At 34.0% G+C, this 17,024-nt stretch overlaps 1 protein-coding gene across 4 annotated transcripts in view; it reads right to left on the reverse strand.

Moving 5' to 3' along the window:
- The window catches only part of LOC142238507 (uncharacterized), a 493,393-nt gene that overhangs the window by 326,250 nt on the left and 150,119 nt on the right, over positions 1 to 17,024 (reverse strand). The gene's annotated exons all lie outside the window — the stretch shown is intronic.

The following is a 17,024-nucleotide window of genomic DNA, read 5'->3' on the forward strand; positions in this document are numbered from 1 at the left end:
TTTCTATACAAAATTTTGTCAACATTTTATTTCTATAGAAATTTTTGTCAAAATTGTATTGCTATAGAAAATTTTGTCAACATTTTACTTCCATAGAAAATTTTGTCAATATTTTATTTCTATAGAAAATTTTGTCAAGTTTTTATTTCTATAGAAAATTTTGTCAAATTTTTATTTCTATAGAAAATTTTGTCAAACTAGATTATATACGTATTTAATCGCCTTTTTTTTGTTTAATATATACCCCGTATGGGCTAACTTACAATTTAGAAGACAGTGTTAAAAAGTTTTACGATACCTTGCCATCGGCAAGTGTTATCGCAACCCAAGTAATTCGATTGTGGATGACAGCCTTTAGTAGAAGTTCCTACGCAATCCATGGTGGAGGGTACATAAGATTCGGCCTGGCCGAACTTACGGCCGTATATACTTGTTGTATCTTGACTTCAAAGGAAAAAAAAACGTTTAAAAATAGGAGAAGTTTTTTAATACTTTATTTTAGATTTAGTCGAGCCTAAATTTGGATTATTGAAGACTGTAGCGTGATTACAACAGACAGACAGTCTTAGAATTTCTCCCTGGTCAAGAATATATATACTTTATATGGTTGGAAATCAATATTTCGATGTGTTACAAACGGCATGACAAACTTATTATACCCCCGTCACCATTCTATGGTGGTGGGTATAAAAAAAAAAACAAGTATATACGGCCGTAAATTCGGCCAGGCCCAATCTTATGTACCCTCCACCATGGATTGCGTAGAAACTTCTACGAAAGACTGTAATCCACAATCGAATTACTTGAAATGTGGTGTCTTAAAACTTCTTAACATCGTTTTCTAAATTGTGAGTTAGTCCATATGTGGTATATACTAGACAAAAAAGGTATGTATAGGTAAGTCTACAAACAATTACGAATCGATATGGACTTTTGCACGGTACGTAGAGACCCAGAATGGAAATATGGGGGCTATATACAATTATGAACTTGATATGGATCAATTTTCGTGTGATTGGTGATCGCCAACTTGTACATACTATTGTTCGCTATGTATATAGACTTCGACGCCATGACCATGTGTCTCGTTTTGTATCATCATTTTTGGGGTTTCCATTTGATTCACTGGTTGATGTTAAGTTGTTGACCCTTTTTTACGGGATTATTAAGTCTGGATTGCCACCCCTTTTAAGAAGTTATTTTGTTTTTACCAGGACAAGTAGGAACCCCCAGATTCTGATTCCTAATATGCACAGTCAATTTTATGAACGATCATTTTTAGTGAGAGTTGCGCGTTTGTGGAATCGACTGCCACTATTTTTGCGCAATTTTTCTTTTTCAAAGAGGGTATTTAAAATTAAGCTTATTGACCACATTAACAGTGGGCAATAGTCTGTTACTACTGATTGGGCTATGAATTTTGTTTTTTGAATTTTATTGATTTCGTTAATATTGCGGCTGGGGAGCCGTGGCTATTTCTATATATACTTATATATCTAATAATGGATTTGTGATATTATTATATACGTTTATTATTGTTATTATGCATATCAACTATTGATAACTTGTAATATAGTTTATTGGCCCGTTGGGCTTATTGTATTACAGTGTGAAATAAATGAAATGAAATGAAATGAAATTTAGCTGAGGGTTATATATAACTACCCAGCAAAAAAAGCGTCGCCAAAAAAGTAATGAAAATGTTCTTTTTGGATCCGGAAGTGGTGCAAAATTGACGCAGAAGCGATGAATTTAACATGGGCTTGTCATAGGACGGAAGTTCTCCATTTCAACAGCCGTTGCACTGAATTTGCATCACTTTTTTATGTGTGATCCGAATTCAATGTTTTGGATGTAAATTAAAAAAGTCTGTGATAATTTGGAAAATAAATAATTTTTATATCTTTTTATAATTTTGAATGGATTCTAACGCTTGTCGGAAAGGTTTGACCTCAAATATTTTCAAAAAATCATAATTTTTTCGGATTGGATTTAGCATTTTGTTCAACAAAATTTAAATGATTTGTACCATTTTATAAATTCTTTCTCTGTTTTTAATCTATTTAAAACCAAAAAGTTAAAATTACCCATTAAAAGTAAGAAAAAACCAAGTTATAAAACATTGAATTAAAAGAACTTCCTGGGATGTTAAAATAAAGAACATCATTGGGAGTGCATCTTCTGGAAGTGCTTTTAAAGTTGTGCCTTTGGAAGAACTTTCAAATTTTTTTACTGGGTGTAGACCGATATGGACCTAGTTAGGCATGGTTGTTAACGGTCATATACTAGCACAATGTACCAAATTTCAACGGATTCGGATCTCGGCATCAGTTTATATGGGGGCTATATATGATTATGGACTGATATGGACCACTTTTGGCATGGTTGTTAAATATCATATACTACCACCACGTACCAAATTTCAACCAGATCAGATGAATTTTGCTTCTCCAAAAGGCACCGGAGGTCAAATCTGGGGATCGGTTTATATGGGGGCTATATATAACTATGGACCGATTTCGACCAATTTTTGCATGGGTGTTTGAGGCCATATATTAACACCACGTACCAAATTTGAACTGAATCAGATGAATTTTGGTCTTCCAAGAGGCTTCGGAGGTCAAATCTTGTGATTGGTTTATATGTGGGCTATATATAATTATGGACCGATGTGGACCAATTTTTGCATGGTCATTAGAGACCATATACTTACACCGATCCGTCTGAAATTTGGTTCTCTTAGAGGCTCCGCAAGCCAAATCTGGGGATCGGTTTATATGGGGGTATGTATAATTATGGATCGATGTGGATCAATTTTTGCATGGTCATTACACCATGTACCAAATTTCAGCCGGATCGGATGATCCGCAAGCCAAATCGGGGGATCGGTTTATATGGGGGCTATATATAATTATGGACCAATTTTTACATGGTTGTTAGAGATCATATGCTGCCACCATGTACCAAATTTCAGCCGGATCGGATGAAATTTGCTTCTCTTAGAGGCTCCGCAAGCCAAATCTGGGGATCGGTTTATATGGGGGCTATATATAATTATGGATCGATGTGGACCAGTTTTTGCATGGTTGTTAAATATCATATGCTGACACCATGTACCAAATTTCAGCCGGACCGGATGAAATTTGCTTCTCTTAGGGGCTCCGCAAGCCAAATCTGGGGATCGGTTTATATGGGGGCTATATATAATTATAGACCGATGTGAACCAAATTTTGCATGGTTATTAGAGAGCATATAATTACACCATGTACCAAATTTCAGCCGGATCGGATGAAATTTGCTTCTCTTAGAGGGTCCGCAAGCCAAATTTTGGGGTCCGTTTATATGTGGGCTATACGTAAAAGTGGACCGATATGGCCCATTTGCAATACCATCTGACCTGCATCAATAACAAGTACTTGTTCCAAGTTTCAGGTCGATAGCTTGTTCCGTTCCGAAGTTAGCGTGATTTCAACAGACGGACGGACGGAAGAACATCCCTAGATCGACACAGAATTTCAACACGACCCAGAATATACATACTTTATGGGGTCTTAGACCAATATTTCGATATGTTACAAACGGAATGACAAAGTTAATATACCTCCCATCCTACGGTAGAGGGTATAAGAAATTAATTAAAATTAGTTTCCTAGTATCAAATACTCAAAACTCAAATTTAAAAGAGAATTGTTTCTTAAAAATTTTCTTACTTCAATTTTCCGTTTCTTTGGCTCGGAATCAATACCCAAATCACTAGAGTAAATACTAAATATTTGAAACCGGCCATGCTTTTTGTTTCAGTGCATGAAATATACAACCAATTTATGAGTATTCTCTTTCCTGTGCATGCCAATTAGAAATCATTTCATATTTAATTTGGCTTAATTTGTGTTACTATATTTGTCTCGAACAAGGTTATCAGTTTATTCGAAAACATATTTCATTGTATCGTATTAACATTATCATTAGCAGTGATCGTTGTAAAATAAAATGTTAATGTAATTTAGTACAAGAAAACACAAGCAAGGAAGAACGCTGCCAAGTGCGGTTAAGCCGAAACGTATGCATCCGTCTCTTGCATATTTAAACAAGTAACTAAAGTAGAAAGTCGGGCGGACTAAATCATACCCTAAACCACCAAGCTATGGCTAAATCCGATTTCGGTCAATTTTTGCACATATAACAAGTACTATAAAAAATTAGATTTGGCCAACTTTGAGTAAGATCGGTTGATAAATAAGGGACTTATGGCCAAATTTGGAAAAATCGGGCGATACATATACATATATGGGAGGTATATCTAAATCTGAACCAATTTCGATGAAATTTGGTCAATTGGATTACTTTGTATCAAATTTGACGCGGATCGGTTAGTAAATGATCGCAATCTGACCCCATTTATCGAAATCGGACGGACGTACACCAAGCGCTACATCAACTACACGCAAAAAAATAATTCTTTCCTCCCAAACGAAATTTTAGACAAACAAAGTTCGTTTCTCATTTGCTTTTCGTTGAAAGGAAGTGTATTTGGAAGAAAAGTTTATACTTTTTGTGATAAACGTTTATTCTTTTCCAGGATGTAAAAACAATTTCACAAAGACTAACTCAAACAAATTTTTTTTTCTGGCTAATTACATTTTCCCTCACATCTCTCTCACTTCCACGAAGTTTTTTAGTTCTTAGCACCTTTTTCTGTAATACAAACAATGTTCTCCTACATTATACGATTTTATAAATTTTTAATTTTTTTTTTTACCTTTCGCCTGGACGGAGAATCGAACCGCGGACCATGCAATTTGTAAACCAACACACTATCCACTTAGCTATGTAGCCGTTATTGTCATCAATAGACAATTACCCATATAAGTTATATTTATATAGCATAGCTTGCGGCGCCCACGAGCCGATTAAACAAAGTTTATTTAACAGAAACATACATTTAGTTGGGAACCGTGGAGCAGTGGTTGCTACGTCCGACTTGCATGCCAAGGGTCGTGGGTTCGATCCCTGCTTCGACCACAGTTTTTTTTTGTTTTTTTTTTTATTTACATATATTCCAGATATGGTCGGAAGATTCCGAAAAGATGTTCAACATTACATACTACTATATTAAATTTTTACTATGAACTGTAAAATGTGTCTTATTAAAAACCTAAAGTCAGAAAAGAACAGTGTTTGATATAAACGAAATGGACTGTGTTTTTGGTTCAAAAATAACTTTTTTATCGAAAAAATAAAAATTTTGTAATAAACCAAGTTTTTTTTGGTGATAAAAGTGTATACTTTTCGAAGCAATTCAAAAAACTCTAACAAAAGAAAAGCGTTTTCGGTACACGTTTTCCAAACGTTTTTTTCCTTGCGTTTAAGGAGGTGATTCTGAGTCGATCGGTATATATTTTATGGGATCTAAAATCAATATTTCTGGTAGGCACATTTTTTTGGCAGATCAAACTTGACCCTGACCACTATGTGGTTTAGGGTAAAAAAATGTATTATAAGACTATTTTGTTTCAAATTTGGTCCAATAGTTCAAATGGTATGTATGACTATGATAAAAATGATTCCTTATGGATTGACGGCCTTTATTGACAAGACATCAATTTCAGATTGTTTACTATTTTGTAGTAAGCGATACTCTATTCATGCAACAATTAAATATTCGTAAAACTTACATTCTCCATATTAAATGATTCGATTGATAAAGCCCAACATACCTGTAAAGAAACATAAACTTTTCGTTAAATTTAAAAAAAAAAAAAACAAACAAACAAACAAAGGACTACAGTAGCATTTTTCTTTTTTATTTACTTATAAATTAAGGGCCTACCTCAATTTGTTAAAAATTACGTCCTTACCGAAATAAACAATTCTTGGCCTACTGTAGTTGGAGTGTACATGGACGAAAAATACTGTTTTTCATGTGTTTGGGTGTAAAAATGATATGTTTGGAACTCAAATTTTTTAACACATTATTTTTAAGTTAAAGCATATCACGTTCATAAATTAGCATAACATGTCTGCGACAAATATGTTAATATGTTAGAACATATTATACCCTCCACCATAGGATGAGGGGTATATTAACGTAGTCATTCCGTTTTGTAACATATGGAAATATTGCTCTAAGACCCCATAAAGTATATATATTCTGCGTCGTGGTGAAATTCTGAGTCGATCTAAGCATGTCCCTCCGTCCGTCCGTCTGTTGACATCACGCTAACTTCCGAACGAAACAAGCTATCGACTTGAAACTTCGCACAAGTAGTTGTTATTGATGTAGGTCGGATGGTATTGCAAATGGGCCATATCGGTCCACTTTTACGTACAGCCCCCATGTAAACGGACCCCCAAATTTGGCTTGCGATTGCTCTAAGAGAAGCAAATTTCATCCAATCCATCTGAAATTTGGTACATGGTGTTGGTATATGGTCTCTAACAACCTAACAACCATGCAAAAATTGGTCAATATCGGTCCACTTTTACGTATAGCCCCCATATAAACGGACCCCCAAATTGGGCTTGCGATTGCTCTAAGAGAAGCAAATTTCATCCGATCCGGCTGAAATTTTGTACATGGTGTTTATATATGGTCTCTCACAACCATGCAAAAATTGGTCCATAATTACATATAGCCCCCATATAAACCGATCCCCCGATTTGGCTTGCGAAGCCTCTAAGAGAACCAAATTTCATCCGATCCGGCTGAAATTTGGTACATGATGTTGGTAAATATTCTCTAATGACCATGCAAAAACTGGTCCACATCGGCCTATAATTATATATAGCCCCCATATAAACCGATCCCCAGATTCGACCTCCGGAGCCTCTTAGAGGAGCAAAAGTCATCCGATCCGATTGAAATTTGGTACGTGGTGTTAGTATATGCTCTCTAACAACCATGCAAGAATTGGTCCATATCGGTCCATAATTATATATAGCCCCCATTTAATCGATCCCCAGATTTGTCCTCCGGAGCCTCTTGGAGGAGCAAAATTATTCCGATCCGGTTGAAATTTGCAACGTGGTGTTAGTATAAGGCCGCTTATAACCACACCCAGAGAAGGAATATGATCACCTCAAACCTGTTTTAAGAGCAAAATGTTATTTTTGGGTGGTGACCATGTAACATGGTTTTCGCAACCATGTTATTTTCTCGGAAATCATGTATTTGATGTCGGCAAGCAGGTTATATTTGACGAGAAAATAACATTTTAGTGACAAACATGTTACATGGTCACCATACAAAAATAACATTTTGCTCTTGAAACATGTTTGAGGTGATCATATTCCTTCTCTGCGTGCATGCCATAATTGGTCCATATCGGTCTATAGTTATATATAGCCGATCCCCAATCACACAAAAATTGGTATAAATCGGTTCATAATCATGGTTGCCACTCGAGCCAAAAATAATCTACCAAAATTTTATTTTTATAGAAAACATTGTGAAAATGTTATTTCTATAGAAAAATTTGTCAAAATTTTGTTTCTATAGAAAATTTTGTCAAAATTTTATTTCTATAGAAAATTTTGTCAAAATTTTATTTCTATAGAAAATTTTGTCAAAATTTTATTTCTATAGAAAATTTTGTCAAAATTTTATTTCTATAGAAAATTTTGTCAAAATTTTATTTCTATAGAAAATTTTGTCAAAATTTTATTTCTATAGAAAATTTTTTCCAAATTTTATTTCTATAGAAATTTTTTTCCAAATTTTATGTCTATAGAAAATTTTTTCCAAATTTTACTCTTATAGAAAATGTTGTCAAAATTTTATTTTGTCAAAATTTTATTTCTATAGAAACTTTAAACTTAATTATATACGTATTTAATCGGCCTTTTTATACCCTCCACCATAGGATGGGGGTATATTAACTTTGTCATTCCGTTTGTAACACATCGAAATATTGCTCTAAGACCCCATAAAGTATATATATTCTGGGTCGTGGTGAAATTCTGAGTCGATCTAAGCATGTCCGTCCGTCCGTCCGTCTGTCCGTCTGTCCGTCTGTCCGGCTGTCCGTCCGTCTGTGGAAATCACGCTAACTTCCGAACGAAACAAGCTATCGACTTGAAACTTGGCACAAGTAGTTGTTATTGATGTAGGTCGGATGGTATTGAAAATGGGCCATATCGGACCACGTTTACGTATAGCCCCCATATAAACCGATCCCCAAATTTGGCTTGGAGGGCCTCCCGGAGCAGCAAAATTCATCCGATCCGGTTGAAATTTGGTACGTGGTCTTAGTATACGGTCTCTAACAACCATGCAAAAATTGGTCCATATCGGTCCATAATTATATATAGCCCCCATATAAACCGATCCCCAGATTTGACCTCCGGAGCCTCTTGGAGGGGCAAAATTCATCCGATCCGATTGATATTTGGTACCTGATGTTAGTATATAGTCTCTAACAACCATGCAAAAATTGGTCCATATCGGTCCATAATTATATATAGCCCCCATATAAACCGATCCCCAGAATTGACCTCCGGAGACTTTTGGAGGGGCAAAATTCATCCGATCCGGTTGAAATTTGGTACCTGATGTTAGTATACGGCCTCTAACAACCATGCAAAAATTGGTCCATATCGGTCCATAATTATATATAGCTCCCATATAAACCGATCCCCAGATTTGAACACCGGAGCCTCTTGGAGGAGCAAAATTCATCCGATCCAGTTGAAATTTAGTACGTGGTCTTAGTATACGGTTTTTAACAACCATGCAAAAATTGGTCCATATCGGTCCATAATTATATATAGCCCCCATATAAACCGATCCCCAGATTTGACCTCCGGAGCCTCTTGGAGGGGCAAAATTCATCCGATCCGGTTGAAATTTGGTACCTGATGTTAGTTTACGGCCTCTCATAACCATGCAAAAATTGGTCCATATCGGTGCATAATTATATATAGCCCCCATATAAACCGATCCCCAGATTTGAACTCCGGAGCCTCTTGGAAGAGCAAAATTCATCCGATCCAGTTGAAATTTGGTACATGGTGTAAGTATATGGTCTCTAACAACCATGCAAAAATTGGTCTATATCGGTCCATAATTATATATAGTTCCCATATAAACCGTCCCCAGATTTGACGTCCGGAACCTCTTGGAGGAGCAAAAGTCATCCGATACGGTTGAAATTTGGTACATTTTGTCAATATATGGCCTCTAACAGCCATGAAAAATTGGTCCATATCGGTCTTTAGTTATATATAGCCGATGACTTATTACACAAAAATTGGTCCATATCGCCAAAAATAATCTACCAAAAATTTATTTCCATGTCAAAATTTTATTTCCATAGAAAATTTTGTCAAAATTTTATTTCTATAGAAAATTTTGTAATCTACCTAAACTTTATTTCCATAGAAAATTTTGTCAAATTTTATTACTATAGAAAGTTTTGTTAAAATTTCATTTCTATAGAAAGTTTTGTCAAAAGTTTATTTCTATAGAAATGTTTGTCAAAATTTTATTTCTATAGAAAATTTTGTAAAAAATTTATTTCTGTAGAAAATTTTGTCAACATTTTATTTCTATACAAAATTTTGTCAAAATTTTATTTCTATACAATATTTTGTCAACATTTTATTTCTATAGAAATTTTTGTCAAAATTGTATTGCTATAGAAAATTTTGTCAACATTTGACTTCCATAGAAAATTTTGTCAACAGTTTATTTCTATAGAAAATTTTGTCAAGTTTTTATTTCTATAGAAAATTTTGTCAAATTTTTATTTCTATAGAAAATTTTGTCAAATTTTTATTTCTATAGAAAATTTTGTCAAGGTTTCATTTCTATAGAAAATTTTGTCAAAATTTTATTTCTATAGAAAATTTTGTCAAACTAGATTATATACGTATTTAATCGGCCTTTTTTGTTTAATATATACCCCGTATGGGCTAACTTACAATTTAGAAGACAGTGTTAAAAAGTTTTACGATACCTTGCCACAGGGATCCGGAGCGGTCCATTTTTTTCGCTCCGCTCCGCTCCCGCTCCGGAGAAAAAAAAATCGCTCCGCTCCTCGCTCCGCTCCGAGAAAAAAAAAATCGCTCCGCTCCGCTCCACGCTCCGCTCCGCTCCTCTTCGAGAAAAATCGGGCGGTACATATATATGGGAGCTATAGCTAAATCTGGGAAAATCGGGCGATACATATATATGAGAGCTATATCTAAATCTGAACCGATTTGGATGAAATTTTGCAGACTTGAAGGGCGATGAAAAAGATTACCCTTTGCCAAATTTGGCGACGATCCGTTTGAAAAAAAGCACAGGGTGACCCCATTTGTCTAAATCGGGCGATACATATATATGGGAGCTATATCTAAATTTGATCCGATTTCTTCCAAATTCAATAGCGTTCGTCGTTGTGCCCAAAAACTCCCTGTACCAAATTTCATCAAAATCGGTTAATAATTGCCACCGAAATCCTGTGAACAACAAATACATGGACAGACGGACGGACGGACACCAAGCGCTAGATCGACTCAGGAGGTGATTCTGAGTCGATCGGTATATATTTTATGGGGTCTAAAATCAATATTTCTGGTAGGCACATTTTTTGGCAGATCAAATTTATTATACCCTAACCACTATGTGGTTTAGGGTATAATGACTTTAAAACAATGTGTTGAAACATTTTATTAATTTTGAAGATTTTTTCAGAAATATTAAATCCATTTTGATTTCATTAAAACGAAATTTTCATTCATGTTAGGATACACATTTTTATGTCGAATCACTTAGCTATAAGGACAAACTGACTTCATTGAAAAGTTTAGAGACTTTTAGACAAGGAAAAAACTTTATATCAGAGAAATACGTCTTCTATTCTAAGCAAAATTCGTATTCGTATTTTAAGCATGAGAAATATTTGGCCTCCCGACAATATTCTTTGCGGTGCACCATCTACTATTTAATATGTGATAGAAACCAAATTTATGAAAATGGACCAAAATGGACCAAATTTAAAAATTAGAAATCTTTTGGACCAATTTTGGTCCGATCGGACCAAAACGGCAACGCTGATTGGAATTGAAAGTCTATACACAGAGTAGAAGTAACTACTCTCCGAAAGTTTTTTTTTGTTGTTTTGCAACAGACGTAGAGAAAAGGTTTTGTAATATTTGATGATTTGACTTAAAAATGGGTATCTTAACATGAAACAAAAAATTTATAGACTAAGGTCAATTTGACTTTAATAATTCAGAAAAATTCTTTAAATTTAATGAAATTGTCTTTAAATTTGTTGTCTTTTTGCATATTGACTACAAAGCAAAAAATCTTTCAAATATAGGACATGTTTTTCAAAACTTTATTTTAAAGAAGTTTTTTACTTCAAACATAGCATAATTTCTACTGGAAGTCGAGTCCTAATTTGGAAAATAAAGTTGCCGTTAACTCGTTTTTAAAGGACTTTGATAGCATATGAAGAAAAAAAGCTGAGAAAGCGAAAAATTAAAATTTGCTTCCTAGAAGCAAGTACACAAAACCTAAATTTAAAAGAGAATTGTGTTTTAAAAGTGTCCTTGCTTGTATTCTCCGCTTCTTTGGCTCGGAATCAATACCAAATTTTTTAAAGTAAAGACAAAATCTTTGGAACCGAGTATGCTTTTTTTCAGTGTATGTTTGCAACAACCTCCATCGAAATCAGTCCGTGGTATACCTACGAATATTCTTACTCAGATCTAGTGTTACCTAATTTAGCTTTTTCCCCTTTATTGTAAAAATACATTTTCGAACAGCGTTTTTAAGAAATGTTCGTTCTCAAAAACGTAGATACCATACAATAATAAAATCAAGTCATTAGTTTTCAATGTGAGAAAAAATTAAAATAAATGTATATGCGCATATTTTTCAACCAAAATTGAAACTATCCATAATTTTAATTAAATTTTCGAGAACTAATATCAGAAATAAGAGAATGCTAGGGTATAGTACAATAGTAAAGCAAATATGAATGTCCTTACACTGAAAAAACGCATGCCCGGTTCCAAAGATTTTGTCTTTACTTTAACAGTTTGGGTATTAATTCCGAGCCAAAGAAGCGGAGAATACAAGTAAGGATACTTTAAAGACGCAATTCTCTTTTAAATTTGGGGGTTATGTACTTGCTTCTAGGAAGCAAATGCTAATTTTTAATTTTTTTAGATTTTTTTCGTCAGTTGTTATCAAAATCCTTTAAAAACGAGTTAACGACAATTTTATTTTCCATATTAAGACTCGACTTCCAGTAGAAATTATGCTATGTTTCAAGTAACAAGCGTCTTTAATATAAAGTGTTGAAAAACTTGTCTTATTTTTTAACGATTTTTTGCTTTGTAGGCAAGATGCAAAAAGGAAACAAATTTAAATACAATTTTATTAATTTTAAAGAATTTTTCTTAATTATTAAAGTCACGTTGACCTTACCTCAAAAATTTTATCTTTCATGTTATGATACACATTTTTAAGTAAAATCACTTTATTATAAGGACATTACAACTTCATTCAAAAGTTTATTGACTTTTGGACAAGGAAAAAAACTTTATTTTAGAGAAATGCGTCTTCCATGTTAAGCAAAATTTGTATTCTTATTCTAAGGACATGAAATCTTTGACTTCACGACAATATTTTTTTCAGTGTAGAAAACTAAAAAATTAAATATAAATAAGATTGTTTAATTGCATTTATTTGGCGTTCCTTACAAACATCTTTGTAGTAATACGGGATGAAATTGATCGAAAGTACTGTTGTTACTTTTACAACACATACTAGAGATATATTTTGACATTTGCCGTTTTTGAAAACAATTACTAAAAAACACTTTGTGTTTTCCCCAATGTACGTACGTACAAAAATACATATCGTACATTTTAAACGTTTACTCACACTACGCTAAGTACTAAGTAATTTCAAAGTTACACATTTCATTCAAGTAATATTTTATTCGGAGCGGAGCGGTTTTTCATTTGGAAACCGCTCCGCTCCCGCTCCGCTCCGGATTTTAGAAACGCCGCTCCCGCTCCGGCAAAAAAAGGGCTTGCTCCGCTCCGCTCCACGCTCCGCTCCGCTCCGCTCCGGATCCCTGCCTTGCCATCGGCAAGTGTTATCGCAACCCAAGTAATTCGATTGTGGATGACAGCCTTTAGTAGAAGTTCCTACGCAATCCATGGTGGAGGGTACATAAGATTCGGCCTGGCCGAACTTACGGCCGTATATACTTGTTTAGTTTAATATATACCACGTATGGACTATGTGGTATATATTACGGTGTTAGGAAGTTTTAAGATACCTTGCTATCGGCAAGTGATACCGCAACCCAAGTAATTCGATTGTGGATGACAGCCTTCAGTAGAAGTTTCTACGCAATCCATGGTGGAGGGTACATAAGCTTCGGCCTGGCCGAACTTGCGGCCGTATATACTTGTTCTTTTTTATTTACTTATAAATTGAGGGCCTACCTCAATTTTTTAAAAATTACGTCCTTACCGAAATAAACAATTCTTGGCCTATTGTAGTTGGAGTGTACACGGACGAAAAAGACTGTTTTTCATGTGTTTGGGTGTAAAAATGATATGTTTGGAACTCAAATTTTTTAACATATTATTTTTAAGTTAAAGCATATCATGTTCATAAACTAGCATAACATGTTTGGACAAATATGTTAATATGTTAAAACATATTATACCCTCCACCATAGGATGGGGGGTATATTAACTTAGTCATTCCGTTTGTAACATATCGAAATATTGCTCTAAGACCCCATAAAGTATATATATTCTGAGTCGATCTAAGCATGTCCGTCCGTACGTCCGTCCGTCCGTCTGTTGAAATCACGCTAACTGCCGAACGAAACAAGCTATCGACTTGAAACTTGTAGTTGTTATTGATGTAGGTCGGATGGTATTGCAAATGGGCCATATCGGTCCACTTTTACGTTTAGCCCCCATATAAACGGACCCTCAGATTTGACTTGCGGAGCCTCTTGGAGGAGCAAAATTCATCTGATGCGGTTGAAATTTGGCACATGGTGTTGGTATATGGTCTTTAACAACCATGCAAAAACTGGTCCACATCGGTCCATAATTATATATAGCCCCCATATAAACCGATCCTCCGATTTGGCTTGCGGAGCCTCTACGAGAAGCAAATTTCATCCGTTCCGGCTGAAATTGGGTACATGGTGGTAGTATATGGTATCTAATTACCATGCAAAAATTGGTCCACATCAGTCCATAATTATATATAGCCTCCATATAAACCGATCACCAGATTTGACCTCCGGAGCCTCGTGGAAGAGCAAAATTCAACCGATTCGGTTGAAATTGGGTATGTGGTGTTAATATATGGCCCCAAATACTCATGCAAAAATTGGTCGAAATCGGTCCATAATTATATATAGCCCCCATATAAATCGATCCACAGATTTGACCTCCGGAGCCCTTTGGAAGAGCAAAATTCATCCGATTCGGTTGAAATTTGGTACGTGAATTTAGTACATGATATTTAACAACCATACCAAAAGTGTTCCATATGAGTCCATAATCATATATAGCCCCCATATAAACCGATCCCGAGATTTGGTTTTGTAGCCACTTGGAGGAGCAAATTTCATCCGAGTCAGTTGAAATTTGGTACATTGTGCTAGTATATGGCCGTTAACAACCATGCCTAACTAGGTCCATATCGGTCTATAATTATATATAGCCCTCAGATAAATGGATCCCCAATCACACAAAAATTGGTCTATATCAAGTTCATAATTGTATATAGCCCACATATAAGCGACCCCATATTTCAATTCTGGCTCTCTACGTACCGTGCAAAAGTCCATATCGATTCGTAATTATTTGTAGACTTACCTATACATACCTTATTTGTCTAATATATACCACGTATAGACTAACTCACAATTTAGAAAACGATGTTAAGAAATTTTAAGATACCACAACCCAATTTATTCGATTGTGGATTACAGTCTTTCGTAGAAGTTTCTACGTAATCCATGGTGGAGGGTACATAAGATTCGGCCTGGCCGAACTTACGGCCGTATATAGTTGTTTAAGTTATCAATCTTAATTGTAACTTAATAATGAATAAATAAATAAATAAATTTTAGCATGCGCAATGAAAAAAATATTAAGGACAAATTTCTTTAAAGTAATGACATTTTATTTAAAACAAAGTTTATAATCTTTATTTCATTAAATTTAGGACACAAATTTTGTAAATTTGTCGCGTGTCTTTGAACTAAGAAAATTTTTCCTTAAAATAAAGAAACACATTTTTGATTTAAAGAATTGAAACTAACTGAAATATTGAATATTTTGATTTAAAATAAAAAAGCTTCAATTATAGGCTAAGACTTATTTTTAGGATTTAGCATCTTTGGTTTAAAGTTTTTTTGGAATTAGGAAAACATTTTTACTTTGAGGTATCCACTATAATTTGGATTTGTAGACTGGCATTTGTTTGTACGTGAATAGCTTTATTAACCCTCTAATGCCCAAGCCTTTAGACGGACTTCGTTTAATAAGGAAGCTTTTAGTAAAACACACCTTAAGACAAAAAAAAAAATGGGCAAAATAAAAAGAAAATTTATTTGAAACTATTTAAAAGGCTTTGCAGCATATGCTAATTTTACCGTATAAATTTTTCTTGTCGCTAACATTGGAAATTTAATCAGCTGGCAAAAAAATTGGGGCATTAGGTGGTTAATATACTGCGAAAAGAAAATGAAAATTCGATAATTGAGATCTGAATCCTAATTTTAATTTTATTGATCCTAGGTTTAAGGACAGATAGGTCGCTAAAAAATATCTTTATTTTAAAGTAGCCGTATCTTTGGCTCAGGATCAGTAGCAAAAACCTTAAGAGAAGGTCAAAATCTTTGGATCCAAGTAAACTTTTTTTTTTGGGTGTGATCTTAGTTAAACAAAATTTTCTTTTTTATATATGCCATACCCATTTTTAAGTCAAATCACTCAAATATGAGGACTTTATTGAAAAGTTTATCGACCTTTGGACAAGTAAAACTCTTTATATGTCATAGAAATTTGTATTCTATGCTACACTGAAAAAAATATTGACCTAATATGGAAGATTAAACAACTTAAATTTAAGGACTCGAAATGTACGCAATGCTAAGGACAAATTTCTTTAAAATAATGACATTTTAATTAAAAGAAAGTTTATAATCCTTGCTTCAAAAATTTTTTTCATTAAATTTAGGACACAAATCTTGAAGTTTTGCGTCCCTCTGTTGAAGTTGTAGATCTTTGAAGTAAGGCAAATGTTCCTTAAAATAAAGAAAAACATTTTTAATTTAAAGAAATCGTCTTTAACTCAACCGACGTATTGAATTTTTAAATTTAAGATAAAAATGCTTCAAATATAGGCTAAGACTTATTTTAATGGTTTTGCATCTTTGGTTTAAATTTTTTTAGCATTAAGAAAACAGTTTTTACTTTGAAGTACATGGCATAATTTGGATTTTGAAACTGGAATTTGTTTGTACATGAATACCTTTATTAATATATCGCAAACAGAGAATAAAAATTCGATGAATGAGATCTGTATCCAATTTAATTTTATCGATCCTAGATTTAAAGCCAGGGAGGTCCCTAAAAAATGTCTTTATTTTAAAAAAGCCGCATCATTGGTTCGGAATCAATACCAAAATCCTTAAAGGAAGGTCAAAATCTTTGGATCCAAGTAAACTTTTTTTTGAGTGTAAGCAAAGTTCTCATTCGTATATTAGGGACAAGAAATCGTTGGCTTTACGGAAATATGTGTTCAGTTTTGAAATAATAACGCATATTTTAGATGGATTGGTGTATCTGTTGTGTTGATGTTCATTTGTGATGTTGTTTTATCATCGATTCATTTAAACATTGTATATAATTAGCAATTTTTATGTGTCTTTCGATTATAATTACAATGTTTTGTCTGGATCTAATTCCAATAATTAATAAACTAATAAATATGTTAATTATTTGGTTTTGGTAAAGATTACCTTTTATGATATTT

Source organism: Haematobia irritans, chromosome 5, assembly GCF_050003625.1.
Source record: "Haematobia irritans isolate KBUSLIRL chromosome 5, ASM5000362v1, whole genome shotgun sequence".
NCBI lineage: Eukaryota > Metazoa > Arthropoda > Insecta > Diptera > Muscidae > Haematobia > Haematobia irritans.